This window comes from Eulemur rufifrons, chromosome 6 (genome assembly GCF_041146395.1).
Source record: "Eulemur rufifrons isolate Redbay chromosome 6, OSU_ERuf_1, whole genome shotgun sequence".
NCBI lineage: Eukaryota > Metazoa > Chordata > Mammalia > Primates > Lemuridae > Eulemur > Eulemur rufifrons.
In genome coordinates this window covers 71,855,899-71,871,205 of record NC_090988.1, presented here as the reverse complement: position 1 = coordinate 71,871,205, position 15,307 = coordinate 71,855,899, and positions in this window count along the sequence as shown.

Here is a 15,307-nt window from a genome sequence, read left to right as displayed (position 1 = left end):
TGTAGTAAGGAGGGTGGGGTAGAAGTCTCTTTTCAGAGGAAAAAAAAATCCTGATGCTTATGAGTCATAGATTTTTTCTTCACAATATATAATGTGTGTTTAATAGTTGTAATTAGGGTAAGGGGATGCTTAAGATTTTCTTTGAGAGCCCGCGTTAAACAGATTTTATAGAGTAGCAATGGGAAATAAAGGTCTTGATTCATTCATCTCCCTAGTACCCAGAGCATACATCTCTATAGGGCTCACATATACACTTACTCCTTCCCAATAAAGGGCTCCAAGCTGTCACTACCAGCTATCAGTCCCCATGTGTGGAATAAGACTTTTCTATATTTCTCTCAGAATAACTGTGCTTCTTGTATAGTGGAAAGAATCTGTTTTAGTTTGTAATCTCCCTGAAATGTTCAGGAAGATAGATAACAACACTATTCTAACAAGACTTTAAGTTTGACTTTAAATATTTTAGTGAGCTATATTTTGAGCTATGGCCCAGTGTCTTGTCAGTCTATCCTAGCTGACTAAACTTAAGGGTAAATACCAAGTAAACTGGAATTTATTCAGTGGACTAGAAAAAAAAAGTCAGATTTTTTTTTTTTTTTTTTGAGAAACTATTTTTCTTTTGATGTTTCTCAGCTAAACAGTAGGGTTATTAGTATATTTATCTCTACATATAAGGATTTCCAATATTCAAAGTTTTTTTTACACTTATAATTGTATTTGATACTTTTTGTACATGTGAGTCTTAAAGACACTTTCCTTAATCACCAGATGTGGTGAAATAATATTCTCAATCCTTTGCCCTGCTATATTTTTCCTCATAGGACATGACATTTTAAACCTTCATTTATTTGTTTATTTTCTCTCTTCCACTAGAATACAAGCTCAAAAGGGAAGAGAATTTTGCCTATCTTATTTACCATGTAACCTTAGTCCCTAAAGTCAAACCTGTCAAATATTTAATCCTTAATTAAAGTACCAAACAATCCTGAGACAGGCATAGAACAAGCCTCATTTTGTAGATGAGAAAGCAAAATCAGGTCTCTTGACTTGCTTAAAAGTACACACACAGCTGGTGAATAGCACAATCCCTCCATCCTTCTACCTTTGCTGCCTTCTCTCTGAGTACCTCCAAAGCTTCAGGTTACAAGGTACTTATTTACAGTTTGTTCTCATTCAAATGAGTTGATAAGGAGATACAAACAGAGAAAATCCAATAAAGCTTGGCACTTAGGAAAAAAAAACTGTTTGATGTACAGAGAAATCTGAAAAGAATCGAGTCATTAACTTTTAAAAAGGGACTACTAACACATTTATGGCTAGACATAACATGAGAGGTGTGGACAAGAATCTATGCAATTCATCAAAGTTGCTTTGTTTAGAAACCTCAACAGCTCAGAAAACTTTAAAACAGAAATGTCAGAGGATTTCTTTTATGCTCTATCACTTGTCAGTTAAATCTCCCAAATTATTTCAGTTTATCTTTTATTTGCATGACACCTATTATCAGAGTAATCCATTTAACTGGCATTATCCTTAATGAGCATTCAAAAGAAGCAACTGAAACTAGATATATTTTCTTGCTTTCAGTTACCTTCTTTTGTTCTTGCAAATTTATTCCAAGTTTTCCTGTTTTAAGATAATTATGATTTCCATTTAAAAGAATTCTAGATTTCAATATTAAGCTTGCTATAGCCAATGAAATAATAAAATGATAAGGACTCTCATATAAATCTGGGATCATTTAGAATCTCTGTTTATTTTTATGTATATATAAGAACGTTACATTTTTTCCAGTTGCTTAAGTGCATGCATGTTATGAAGTGGATAAAGTGCTTGACGTGAGTTTTTCAATTTCTGGCTTTATCAGAACTTCAAGGATTCAGTTGATTAAAAGCAGACATTTAAGGTTTTTATTTTATATCCTCTATTTTAATGCAGCAACCTTGAGATGAGTAGCACATAAAAAAGAAAGGCGCTCACTATCTAACAGATATCTCCTCAAACCAAACTCAATAGCCATGCAACTTTTTTCTTTTAAAGCTATCCGGTACAAAGCTAACACAATATGGGCTTAAGCTCATCACAATGACACCCAGAAGTACTTTTTACCCAGAATTCTTTCAGATTCATTTACTTTCTTAGACCCACGAGAGGTTAGAAAATCACCAAAAAGACTAAAACTGTCTCCAATTTATTCATTTCCATCCTTTCTTTTGAACACTCAGAGAGAGTAGTGAATTACTTGATTGTGAATTGTTTCCTAACTATACCCTGTGCTCCACTTTTCAAACAGTGGTACATGCTCTATTTACAGTGTATGCTGGCTTCCAAATTTTCAGAATAGAATATTCCTTGAGGGAAGCTGCGAGTCCTTGTTCTCATACATTGATTTCAACAGAGCCCCAAAACAAATTTATAAAATCCGCAAAATTTATACAAAGTTCATTCTCTCTTTCTGTCCCTCTCTCTCTTTTTCTTTCATAGGGATTGACCTGTGCTCCTTCATGGAGTGGTGAATATAAGCCAAGTGGAATATAAGTCAAGTCTTTAATGAGAGAAATGCTTGAGCTTCCACGACCTGGGTTCAGAGGCTACTGCAGCTATGTAATAGACATATATATGAATCTGAGCAAGTTGCTTAACCTCTCTGTGACACCTTTTTCTCCCTGGTAAAATGGGACTAATAATAATATTTACCTCATAGGATGATTGTGAAATTCAAATTATATAATAAAAATACACTTTGGGGGACCAAGCCTGGAAGATCACATGAGGTCCAGAGTTCTAGACCAGCCTGAGCAAGAGTGGGATCCCCGCATCTATTAAAAAAAAAAAAATATATATATATATATATATATATATATAAATATAAATTAGCTGGGCATGGTGATGTGTACCTATAGTCCCAGCGTCTTAGGAAGCTGAGGCAGGAGGACAACCTGAGCCCAGGAGTCTGAAGCTGTACTTTGCTATGACGACTCCACTGCACTCTAGCCAGCATGACAGAGTGAGACTGTGTCTCAAAAAAATAAAGAAAGAAAGAAAAAAAAAATAAAGTACTTAGAATGGTTCCTTGCCTTCTGTAACCCTATGTTCAGATTTGCTATTTTTATTACTCATTGTACACACACACACACACACACACACACACACACACTTTCTCTTTCATTACCATTGGCATGAATTGCGTTCCTTTTAAAAAAATGTTCCATCTCTTCCATTAATCTTATTAATAATTATTTTAATATACCTATTATGCAAATGGATTTGCAGGTAGAGGCCTAATGCTTGTAAACTGTCAATGGCTCTTAGCTATTGACAGATTTCAAATTTATTAGCCTAACTTTGAGAAGCCTCCACAAAATTGTTCCCATTTATTCCTGTCCCAAGACGTTAATTCACCTTCTAACCAAAACAAACTCCCCCTTCTCTGAGGAGTACTGCCACAACATATTATCTATAATGTGATCTTACTATTTTTCTCCCATCAGTATCTATCTTATTTTTTCCTCTCCTTAAGTGCCCAACTCAAATTTTACTTTGGTCAAATTTCACTTTGAAGTCTCCCCAAAATTTCCCAGTAAATCTGACTATTTTTATATTTAAGTAGATTTCCTTTTCTTCTTTCCTTCCTTCCTTTTCTCCTTCCTTCTTTCCTTTCTTGGTACATATCTTTTCCATATCTTTTGAAGGAAGAATTTATACACAATGAAATGTATAAATCTTAAGTGTACAGTTTGATGAATTTTTTTTGAGACAGGGTCTCACTCTGTGGCCAAGGCTGCAGTGCAGTGGCCTCATCATAGCTCACTGCAACCTTGAACTTTGGGGCTCGAGTGATGCTCCTGCCTCAGCCTCCCGAGTAGCTGGGACTACAGGCATGTGCCAGTATGCCCAGGTGATTTTTCTATTTTTTTTTTTTTTTTTTTGTAGAGATGCAGGTCTTGCTTTTGCTAAGGCTGGTCTTGAACTCCTGGCCTCAAGCAATCCTCCCACCTGGACCTCCTAAAGTGTTGGGATTATAGGCATGAGCTGACATGCCCAGCCTAGTTTGATGAATTTTGAGTTTGTGGATTATGAGTTAAAGCACTAAAGGTATAGTCTGATAATCTAAGGATGATACAGCCAATATTCATACATTTTAGATAAGAAATTCTTAAGAAGTTGAATTAGAAAAGAGGAAAAAATTAAGGAAAATAGAAGTTACATTACAGGGCTCTAAGTAAAATATCTGCTGGGAAAAAGACTGAGACCTCTTAAAATTAAGGATGGCTAATTACATTTTAAGTTATTGACTATATTACATATTAATATAGGTCCTTTTTAGTTGCCCCAAACTATCGATGTATCCTTGTTCCACACAGACCTTATGAGAGTATTATTTGAGGAAAGGAATGTAGTGTCCAGCTTAGCAACTTGAACTGGAAAAGAGATGGGAGGTGCAGAAGGCAAAAGACAAAACCACTGTCAAGAACTCATTGAAGCAGAGAATTAGAAGAACCTAATCCCCCAAATTTAGGAATTGTTAGGAATGATTTTCAATTTTCCACAATATAAGGTATCAGGTCTTTAAGTTCATTTCAATAAATATCAAAGATGCTGATGTCCTAACAGTGTGGGAATTATTGATAGTAATATCCTGGTAATTGACAACTGGTGTACCTCAAAAGAGAATATTCTCACTAACTGAGTCCTATTTATCCTCATCCTGCTCACCCCATTCCATGGTTTTCTGAATTTTTCCGCAATTTTTACCCCATACTACTTTAGGCTACTCTTCCTTTCCCTGGTGTGTTATTATTTACACTGTCCTATAGAATCTGGCTTGGATAGCACAGACTGTAGAAATTTCTGAGCTGAGTTGTAACTGTAAGTTTTGTAGACAATGACTTCACCTAATGTTGGGATTTTAATCACGTACAACAAACTTACATTTTAAACAGGCATTTCTCATTTTGTTTTCATCATACACACTTTGTACTTAGGGGTCAGAGCTTATCTTACATTTCACACATGCTGGCATTCACCCAGGAGCCATGAAGGATAAACTCAAGACCTTGACAAAAAATAAGCTGAGCCCGGAGAGTACTTCATCCAGCTTTCTGTCCAATATTAGCCTAAAGCGCTCCAGGGGAATTCCCAACAAATAACTTTTATAGTGTTTGGAGACCCACTGTGTAAATTACCACAAACTAGCAGTTTAAAACAATGCTCATTCACTATCTCACAGTTTTGTAGTTCAGAATTCCAGGTGGACTCACCTGGTTCTCTGCTTAGGGTCTCAAAAAGCCAAAGGCAAGGAAGGTATCACCTGGGCTGGGTGTTTACCTTGAAGCTGTGGGGAAGAATATACTTTTAAGCTCATGCAGGTTTTTGGAGAATTCAATTCCGTTTTCTTGCCCAGTGTTGGCCTGGGACTTCTCTCACTTTCTAGAGGCTGCTCCAGGTCTTTACTCTGTGGCTCCTTCCATCTCAGCAAAAGAGAAATGACCTTATTAATTAGTGAGAGAACTTATTAATTTTAGATATCTTTTCAGAAAAATGATTCTCTAACACAATTCTATTGCTTGTTTCTCTTATGTCAGAATATGCTCTCCTCCCAGACTTTTCTGTCATGAAAAAAGAACTGCTTTTGTCAGCCAGGCAGCATTCTTTCCATCAAATTGGGATGAGCACTATTTTAATATCAAGTAGTGTCACAGCTTTAGAAGCTCATTATTGCTGTCTTTGTCCCAAATTTTCACATAGAGAAGAACTGTCATGGTTTGTCAGCCGATAAAATTCTTTACTTTTAAGATAGAGTTTGATGGCATGCAGATTTTCAACACTTTCATGCTAATGATTTTCTAAACTATGCAGGCAATAAGGAGTTATTCAATGTATCATTCATAATATAGTACAATGTAGTCAAGCACAGAGAAACTGATCTTGTTGCTTATTGAAGTGTTTTGTTACATGTCTAAATAATATAGTTTGTGAGAAAGTGAGTGACTGACTTCTTTGTCTAATCACCCTTGGTTCTTAGATTCTACGTTTACCTGTAACATAATCTAAAGACAAATCTAAATTCATTCAACTGTATAAAAGTAAAGTGTCCAATAATGGAAAAAAACATAAAGATGTAATAGCAGCACTGTCCTCTTGTATCATTTTTTCATGCAAAACTGTATCATAGGAAGTGTTCTATCTCTGTTCTAAGTACTGTTAATAGTTGTGGATGCAGATATGAACAGAATATGACATTTGCCTTTTAAACTGAGAGTTTAGCAGAAAGGAGGTGTGTGCCAAGCATCATGGGAGCAGAGAGCAGGAAGTGATAATTGACCTGAGTCTCAAAGAATGTGGAAAGAAATGAAAGAGGTAATAAAGTTGTAAACATTATTCCTCTTAGTTTTCTGAATTATTTTATAGAAATTTCCACCTCCTGTGGAAAGGTCTCCATATGTACCTACCACACTCATATACTGTGCTTGTTTGTTACTGAAGATGAACTTTTGATGTTACAATCTAAAGCCAATCCTTCCTCTTAAACACTAGATCCTTTCATTACTCAAGTGTTGATGCACGAGTAATTCTCCTCTCTGCCTTTTAGTTATCACTTTTCAGTCTGCCTACAGGTCATTTTCATCAGCATGTAAATATTACTCTTACTTCTTTCTTGCTAAAAGGAATTTGAACCCTACTTTCCAAACAGCTATCAACCCTTATCTTTGTTCTCTTTAAAACAAAATTCCTTTATAGTGTTGTCTATACTTTGTGTCTGATCTCTGTTTTCTCAATACTCTTATACCACTTCCAGTTTAAGTTTCTCCCCATACTCAAAAAAGGAAATGTTCATTTCAAGATCACCAGAGATGGCTAAGATGCTAAACTGATGGTCAATTAGTTGCCTTCCTCTAATTTGGCCTGTGACAAATGTTTGACTTATTATCTTCGCTTGGTTTTCAGAATATTACACTCATTTTTCCTACATCGGTTTGTTCCTTTGCAATATTTATTTATTTGTTTATTTGTTTTTGTCTTAGTCTTCTTTCAACTCAGGGATTAGATTATGGAACCATTCTTTCTTTTTTCTGCATTTATTCCTTTGGTGAGATCATGATGTCTTAGGGCTTTGAATATCATCTACACACTGACAACACCTAAACTTATATCTCTAGTCTAGACCTCTCTTTTGAGCTCCAAACTTGAATATTGAAATCGTTACTTGTCTCTACTGGGGTGTCTAATAAACAGCACAAACTCAATGTAACCAGAGAAGAACCTGTGAATTCCTGCAACCTCTTCCTCCTTTCATAATGTCAATTCTATGCTTTCATTTCCTCAGGCCAAAACCCTTGAGGCATTCCTGATACCTCTCCCTGACACCCAAGTACAATCCTTAACGAAATCATCTTGACTAATATTCAAAATATATTCAGTATTTAACTCCTTTTTAATAACTTCATTGCTACCATTCTGCTCTTAGCCAATGTCATCTCTTTAGTGCAATAGTACATTAAGTATTATAGTACTATTAGTACTATAAGTATAATAATTGTTTGACTGCTCCAGGAACATTCCATGAATATACTATTTAGCACTTACTTTTAAGCTGTCTTCCTCAAGACTTTGTGCTTATTGCCCTTCTGAATGAGGCCTATACTAAAACATTCTTATCTGGTTTCTGAACTCTACTTTCCTGAAAGCTTTTTATCCCATTTATCCCATTTCTGAGTCTTAACTCTCTTCCTTTTCTCTCAAATCTTCTAAACTTATTTTAATATTTTTCTTATCCCTATTACTTAATGTTTTCTAATATGCTGGATACTTTACTTATATATTATATTTAATATTAATTGGCCCTTGCCTATTTAGGGTTCTAGTGTTAGTACATAAAAGTACAGGATACTGAGTTAAATTTGAATTTCAAATAAAAATAGATAATTGTTTAGCATTTATTTATTATTTACCTGAAATTCAGATTTAATTCACCATTCTGTGTTTTATCTGACAACCCTGCCATCATTAGAATGCAGTGACTTATGCCTAGTATAAGCTTAATAAATATTTATTAAATTGAATTTAATTACCTTAATTGTGGTTAAATAATTATACATATCATACTTTAAGAGAACTTGAACTTTATTAGGGTAAAATTTCTTTTGTTGAGTATTTCAAACCAAGAACCTAGCTCATCTTTTTACATAGAAAGTGCTTGATAAATAGCTATTAGATAAATGAATAGCCCAAATAAATAAAAATACTTAGATACTACATTAAAAAGGTGGAAAACAGAATCTAAACTCCATGTATTATAGTTCAGAATAAGCCAAAATATGTAAAGATGTGTGTTTTATATCAGAGGATGCTTGTTAATAACAACAAATCCCTGGTAGCTTATTTCACTCTTGTGAATCTTATCTATACTGCAGTTCTAGAGCAGTTGTGTGGATGCTCATTTTCCATTGAATGATGCTATCAATAAGGAGACGTAGACAAGAATGAAATGCAGACCACCTTGCATTTACATTTGTCCTTTAATGGTGATTAAACACCATACATAACAAATGACTCTCAAAAGTATATTTATAGTTTTTCGTTACATATAAAATAACATGAGATTGAAAGATCTGAGACAAAATAGGTATTCAATTTTAAAAACAATAAAGAAATTGGACCATGATCAATGTAGGTTACAGTTACAATACTTACAGATCTTGGATCCAAGCAAAAAGTTGGGATGTTAATTACTGATTTGCGACAACTGATGGGTAACTCGCTGGGGCTCAGAAAATAAAACCTCAAAGTGAAGGCTTCAGAAGCAACTCAGAAACAAAGTTTCTCTCTGACATTCTCTTGCCCTCCTGTCTCTCACTTCTCATCCTCCCCCCAGGCTACCCATAGAACCCAGAATCCCTCTTCCCCAAAGTGGGTCACAGAAGACAAAACCCATTTTTCCCAAAGCCAGCCATAAAATGTAAAAATAGTACTCTAACTTCCCCCACCTTTGTGTGTAACAACTGGCCATAAAGAAATTGTCCTACCTTATCTGTTGTAGGTTATAAGACCCCCATTCTGGAAAGGGTCCTGTCCCATATCCAGGAGGAAGGAATGCTGCACAGAGAGGTCAAGAAGAATCTGAACAGACAGGCCTTGCTGAGTTTTCCCCACTCAGTCCGTTAGCATTAGATCATCCCTTTTGTGTCTAATCAGTTCTACACAGCTGTCCTTTCTTCATTGAACCTAATCATAAAAAGGGATAATTTTCCCTGAATCTTTCGTTCCTCATTCGGAAGGCTTCCCTGTCACATAAAACTATGATCAAATTTGTTATGCTTTTCTCTTATTAACCTATCTTTTGTTAAAGGGGTGTCAGCTGTGACCCTTTTGATGGGTGAGGAAAGTTATTATTCCTCTCCTCCCTACAGTACCTTTCACGTATGAGCTAAAACGAATAATAACGAACTAGGTGTGGATGGTGTTTAGAAACCGCAACAGTGTTTTAATATGCCCATTTTTAGTTTTTAGTTTTGACTTTCAATTTAATGTTTATGAGCAGCTTTATATTCATGTCAATATCACATAGATATAGGATATCACGCTAATAAGGAGTAGTGATTGGAACATGCTTTTCACAATTTGTAAAGGTTGTACTAAATAAACAGTCCTCCCATTTTAACATTAGATCAGTTCTTAAAGGTTACCATTCTATGACATGGAGCCATCATTCCTAATGTACAAAGCATATGAGTTAGTCTCTGAAGCACTTATCACATTTATGCTGGTAAAACCCTATCCCAGACAGGTAGAATTTATTTAATTTTTAAATTAGCAGGCCACCAAACAAGATAGTATGTTAGCAGCAGTTTAAGATTAATGCATGTTTATCAGATGCGTAGTCATTGTATATTAGACACTGATCTAGGCATTGTAGATATCAAGGTGACTAAGATATTATTATTTATTTAAAGACATTTGCTATTTAATGTGGGAAAACACAAATAATGTACATCATTTAAAATTATATATAGCAGTAATATAAGTATGATGTTATGAGCTTGATAAAATGCTGACGGGAAGTTTACTCTCTCTGGGGCCATAACAGAGGACTTAATACAGAAGAAAGGATATGAACTGGGTCATGAAGTATGTGTTTAATTTTACCAAGTTTATAAAGGACAGGATTTCAGCTCTATCTGAGGACAAGCTAGAAGGAGCATAGAGTTCACTTAGTTCTACTTCTTCATTTTAATGACGATGAACTTAAGGCCAGAGGAGTTATGGGATGTAGTCTAATTCTCATGAGGATTTTGAAAGAGAGCCTGATTGCAATCCAAAGGTATTCATGGATTAATCATCTCTCTGTTATATAGTGTTACACCTCTGAACATAAAAAATGCTGACAGTTTTCTTCCTTTAAATCTCACTGTTCTTTTCTCCCTAATGACTATCACTATCCACTTCTTTATTAACAAAATCTGCACTTTTTTTTTCTTTTGTCCACCCCTATTCTATGTGACTGGGAGTAAATCCTGATAAATGGAAATTCCTTTGCCCTTCATAAAAAATTACTTTTAGGAGAAACTTGTGATGTAATTCTACCCAATGTGATGTGACAGGACGACTTCTGAGGGTAGCTTTTTGGCAAATATTTTATTTTGGATAAAAAGAGAAGCATTGCATGGCAGTCTGGGTTTTATGAGAGAAAAAGAACGGAACCAGTAAATTATCCATGTGAGATTTATTGCAAAGAATTGGCTTATGCAATTATGAGGCTGCCTAGGCAAGTCAAAAATCTACAGAGAAGGCTGTCAGGAAAGGCAGTCTGGAGTCTCTCAGGCAGGAGCTGATTCTGTAGTCCACGGGTGGAATTTCTTCTTCCTGAGGGAATCCTCATGTCCATTCTGAAAGCCTTTCAAGTAATTGGATGGATCCCACGTAGATTATCTAGGTTAAGCTCCTTACATAACCGATTATAGATGTTAATCAGATGTACAAAATATCTTCACAGCAACACCTAAATTAGTGTTTGATTTAAAAAGCCAAATCAACATGTAACTGACCACCATACATGGGGAATAAGGCCTTCTGATGAAAATCTTTTCGCAATGCCTGGAAATTTGCCAGTCATCTTGTAACCATTGGGTGTGTTAAACTGACACATTGAAGATGTCAGGAAGAACCTGGATCCCCAGTGACATTGTTAGACCACTGACTTAACTAATCCTGGAGCTGCTTTTGTAAAATAATAAATCTTTTCTTTTTAAGCCAAGGTGAATCAGAATTTCATGTTGCTTGCAGCTAAGAGAATCCTATTATCCGTCACTCTAGGTCGTGAAGTAGGAACAATCTCAAAAATAAGTTTTAAAACAGGAACACTTGTAAAATGACTAAGTTCTTGCATGATGTTTTTTTAAATGAATTATACCCACAGCTATACCAGAGACTTAAAGTGACTTCCACCTAATTTAAAAATTCCATCCAACTTTCTGGTACTAATTAGTTTTATTGTAGAATGCCAACATGCTTTGCAACAAGTAGTTTGATTAATGAACGGTGATTTGAGGTCTCTCATTAACTACAAAATTCGCTTTTGGGGATATCTTGATTAGCTAAGTCCAAAGGCCCTCCTATCAGCATGAGGGCTGATTTTGAAGTTAAAATAAAAGTTAAGGGTGTTAAACAGAAATGGATGTGGAGAGAGTAAGTGCTTGCCTGCTGGGAATAACCCTGCAAGCTTCACTGCAGGTGATGGTTTTCCCTAAAGAGATAGAGAAATCTGCTGGACATCAGAGAACCCATCATCTACAGCCCTGAGAGTAGACAGAAAAAATGATGCCAGATCAAGGTGTGACTCAAATACACATACATAGAGCTACAGACAGAATATCAGTATAGGTTATTGGAAAGAATTACATGAAATGATTGACTGTGGTTTTCTATGATTGTGTAGAATTTGGAAGCACATTCTTTTCTTCTTTTTACTTGTCCATATTTTCTGTAATTCTGATTGATATTGTAATGTATTATAAATATTATCTAAATGAAAACTCAGGGAATTTGTACTCAGCATGGTGCTGATTTTTCAAATACTTCAGAAGATTGTTATTGATTAATAGCTTAGATACTGAAGTCAGATCTAGATAGCGATCCTGTATCTACTACCTATTCATTCGATAAGCCTGAGCTAGTTACTTCTTTGTATCTCTATTTTCTCATTCATAAAATGGAATAATGATACCTTGCTTATGTTGTTGTAGTGAGACAAGATAATGCACATTAACTACATAGTAATAGTAAAAAGACTCAATAAATAGTAGACATTTCTGTTGCTATTGTTGTTCCTTGTATCATAAATGACTTTCATGAATATTAACTAGTATCACTTCTGTAAAACAAACAAAAAATGCTTAAAAATCAAACCTTTTAAGCATTGGAGCACAATGCAAATGTATCAGGTTTCTAGGGGCACCAAAATACCTTTGTGACACCTGACCTCTCTTGTCCACTTGAAGTGTAACCCTAGTTACTATCACAAAGAGAATCATAAGGACCCAAGTAGAGTGACTAGGATCTATAGCAAGAAATCTTCCATCTTGGAACTCTAGCTTACCAATTCTCATAATGAATTAAGTGGTCAGTATCTCACATCCTTAGAGCATCTAAAATTTTTGTGTATACATTTTTCCCAGTTTAATAAGAAAAAAACAGCAGTAACTCTGAAATGACGATGAAATTGAAGTTGAGAATCAATAAATCTCTAAATATTTATAGAGCAGCTGCCATTCAGGAAAGTCTTTTACATGAGAAAAAAAAAAAAGGAGAATGCACATCACAGCATTTCCTCTCCTACCAGAATAGTGTAAAACTGCCTCCTCAATACATACACATGGTATAGGCAGAGGCCCTATAATTGGAATAATATAAGCTGGTACAAGAATTGTAGATCTCTTCACAAAATGACATTCATAATTTGTTTTTAGTTGTTTTCTGTGACAGATATGGCACAGTTTACATTGTCATGGAAACATAATTTTGCTTGTTTCACAATCTATGTAGCTTACCTCACTGGTTTCATGTTGGTGGCAGGTGTGGGGGATGGTAGTGTGTGACGCTACACTGGCCCAAAGCTGTTGACTACTGGGATACTCCCAAAAGAATCCAACAATGTCCCTGTCTGGATTTGACTTGCAGGAAATTTATACGTATGTAAATTATAATAATAAAACGAAAGTATGAAATGTGCTGTAGCATTGTACAGTAGAAACAGGAGGGATTTTTTTGAGATACCTGGGCTAAGATATAAACCTGACTAAACCTATATAAATTTAATTGTGATTTGGCTTTTTTGAGCCTGCATTTTTTTTTTTCTTCCTGTACTGGGTATGATGTTGTCCAACTCTCAAGACTATGAGGCCAAAATAAAAGAACTTAAAAAGAGCCCCTTACATGAAGTGGGGCATCTGGGAGGCATTCAAAATATGTAGACTTTCTTCTCCTTCCCAATTATTTATATTACTTAGCAGACTAACATGTACACACATACACAAACACACATGGAGGTATTGGTACCTTTCCATATGTGTTATGTGTTAGGGCTTTTTATATGGTTATTTACCAACTTTCTAAATAAAGCCTTCTCAGATTTTTGGAATATCAAAATGAGGAACAGATAGTGTATGGTGAGTTCAGAGAATATTTGTTTGAGTGAAAAATATGAAACTTGCATTTTTTGTAGGTCAAAAATTGTTGAATACTGGCAGTTTTATATGGTTCAACCTAATATATTGTTAATACATAGCCTATGATATCTGTGTGTGGAGAAAGCTATGAGTCAGAGAAAAGACATGCTCTGCTCTGTCAAGTATTGGCAAATTCCAGATAGACAGCAGATGGCAAAGAAGTCCTTCTTGGGATTGGAAAAATGTCCTAGCCACAGCAAGACTATTTAGAGTAGATCAAGCCAAATACAGCATGCCTGGTGTTCCCAAAAAGTTAGAGACAAAAATCTACCCTCCCCACTCAGGTAATGTATTCAAATTTCAAGAGAGAAAATGACTTGATACTTACCAGTAGCTGCTTTAATTACTTGTATTCATTATGGCCTACTTGTGATCAAGTCACTGGATATTTTAAGGATGGTAAAAACTCCCCGTGATTTTTTTCTTCATTAATAATTTTTCTCCTGCCTAGACAGGTGTTTTATTAAGGTAAATTCATTACAGTCCAATGCTTCATTCGAATCAAGTTGTCCACTACAATTTCCATAAAATACGATGTGCTCAAGCATCAATATAGGGTTATTTGTTGAACTCTTTATATTGCCAACAGAATCACATCTAGGGTTTTTATTTGGTTGCAAAATCTGAATACCCTGATGTATTAAGTGCAAATTATGACAAGCTTAAGTACCATGTCTGACAGTTCTAGTTAATGAGGAAATCTGTCAGAAGAAGCAGTATTTCCTTGCTGAGAATGTGCTGTGCCAGGGTAAATATAACAAAGGCTTTGTTCTAAGAAAATCTAGTGTCAGAACCAGTCTACCACTAACCAGATCTTAGATATTTATCTTAATCCCTTCCTTCCTTCATTTTCTCATGCATCCACACGCATGCAATGTGACATCCCTAGTAGTGTTTATAAATGATAGAGTCAAGTCCGTATACTTGCTTTGGTTCAACAACTATTAAGTGATTACCACGTGTGAGGCAGTGGGTCCACTTCTGCAGATACACGGAAGAAGAGAGCAGGTCCCCCTGCTTTCAAAGTCTCTACACTTAGTGATAAAAACAGGAAGGAATAATTTTACTTAAATGTGATAAGGGCTGGTACAACAGGTAATATTTATGGAGCCTTTCCTATGTGTGGAGTCTTTTGCTAAAGACTTTATTCACATAATGCCATGCAGTGTTCACAAGAACCTGATGAATTAAGCATCATTTTAAACTTCATTTTGGATATGAGAATAGATTTTCTTGGGGAGGTTAAGGTAATTTTCCAAAGTGCAAAAAAAAAAGTTGAATCCATATGCGTTTATGTTCATAGGCCCAGTCTTCCCCACCTCACTGTAGTACTAAGATAGAAGGATGTACAGCCTGCGAGGGGTCAAAGGTAGCTCACCCAACACATCTTTGGGGTTGGGAAGACCCTAGAATGTATTAATGGGGAAGATAACTGAGTTTCATTTTGGAAAATAAGTAGAAATCACTTAAGCAATAGAGGGGAGCACAGGGCAGAATTACAGAACATGCAACAGATATAGGAAAATCTTAGAACCATGAAATAGCATGGTTTCTTTTAAGAATCCCATTTTTGTTGTTCTTTT